The sequence below is a fragment of the Suncus etruscus genome, chromosome 5 (genome assembly GCF_024139225.1).
Source record: "Suncus etruscus isolate mSunEtr1 chromosome 5, mSunEtr1.pri.cur, whole genome shotgun sequence".
Lineage (NCBI taxonomy): Eukaryota > Metazoa > Chordata > Mammalia > Eulipotyphla > Soricidae > Suncus > Suncus etruscus.
The window spans coordinates 72,731,734-72,733,319 of NC_064852.1; the positions used below are offsets into that span (position 1 = coordinate 72,731,734).

Sequence of the window (1,586 nt, forward strand, 5' to 3'; positions counted from 1 at the left end):
CGGGCTCTGCGCGCGCCGACGTCCCACCTCCTCGGTGGCGCTGACAGCTGCTGGATCCTTCCGTCCCCGAGACCCGGGGCTCCTCCGGGCGTCTCCCGGGGCTGGCTGCGCGCTGTGCGGAGTCGTTCTACACCGTGAAAGCAATTTCTTTCTTTTTCTTTTTTTTTTAAGAAAGGGGAGAAGGAAAGGGTACAAATAGACAACAGGGACACTCCTCCAAAGAAAACCCCGAAGATGGTGTTAGAATAATTTTGCAAGCACTAAACAAGCCTGAACCAATAGCTATCCCAGAAGCTGCACGCTCGGCTGGGGGATGTAGCTCAGTGGTAGAGCGCGCGCTTCGCATGTGTGAGGTCCCGGGTTCAATCCCCGGCATCTCCAAACAGCCGCTGTGTTTATTTTTCATTTCGGGCCCGATTTTTTTGTTTGTTTTTTTTTGTTTATTTTCCATAAGCCTGCATCTCACTTTTTTCTTTTTGCTCATAGATCTTAGGATACATCCCCCCAATCTAAAACTAAGATTTTTTTTCTATTTGTGTCAAAGTAGAGGTGAAAGCAGGAAGTTTAGTTTCTGTTTCATCGTTTGCATAATGCCAGACGTTGTCTTATGATCCTTGAAGGAAGATCTAGGTATCTAAAATCCTTGAGGAACCTCGAAGTTCTACCAACTTTTAACACAATTTTTAACAAGTAAAAAGGAAAAATGCAGGTTGCATTGGCCGGGAATCGAACCCGGGCCTCCCGCGTGGCAGGCGAGAATTCTACCACTGAACCACCAATGCTTACATGGAGGCAGCCTTCCTAAATGTTACTAGAAGTAAAAGAGATATTTCCATGGCTCTATTGTTTCTTTTCTTCTGCTAAATTGTTATGTATCCAACATCTAAATACATTAATCTAAATTTAATTTCATTTATTTATCTAAATAAATAAATTTCATCTTTAAAATGAAATCTAAAATATTAAGGAAATTTTTACTAAAATCTCATTATTCTAACTTCTGATGAATTTTATACATACTTCTAACATGAACTTCAACCCAGTGAGCAGGTATTATAATTTTCTCAACTTAATAAATGAAAATGAGGATCTTTGAGGAAATACATCATATTTAATTAAAGTCTGGGCCGTTAGTGGGTGCTCTGTTCTGACTGCAACAGAGTAACTCATTTGTGTATTTAATTCCAAGAAACAATACAGTATGTAAAGGGAAGGACCATTAAAAATTCCTGGAACAGTACAAGAACTAATACATTAATGTTTTGTTGTTTTTTTTTTTAAAAGGGTTTACAGTGCATAGATTCGAACAAAAACTGAAGATAAATGTATTAGGGATAAACAATTGAATGGAGTGATTAAAAAATCTAGAGTAGGATCCTAAAGTAGCCTAAGAAAGAACAAAGTAATGAGACAATGAGAAAAATACCTTTTAAAATGTACCTTGTTGGAAACTAGAACTTTCCAAAAGTACTTCAAACCTTTGCCCGGCTTCCTCATTTCTACCTGCTGTTTTAAACTCTCCTATCTGTTTGCATTTGTTTGATGGGATTAAAAGCCAAAACAAAAAGCTATCTCATATTCAAATC

The 1,586-nt window shown here is 38.5% G+C and overlaps 2 non-coding genes across 2 annotated transcripts; one reads left to right on the plus strand and one right to left on the minus strand.

The window, feature by feature from the left end:
* The first annotated feature begins 309 nt into the window (after window positions 1-309).
* TRNAA-CGC (transfer RNA alanine (anticodon CGC)) lies at window positions 310-381 on the plus strand. Its single transcript has one exon. It is a non-coding gene; the product is annotated as a tRNA-Ala (tRNA).
* A 330-nt stretch (window positions 382-711) lies between these two features.
* On the minus strand, window positions 712-782 carry TRNAG-GCC (transfer RNA glycine (anticodon GCC)). Its single transcript has one exon. It is a non-coding gene; the product is annotated as a tRNA-Gly (tRNA).
* Between the last annotated feature and the right edge of the window lie 804 nt (window positions 783-1,586).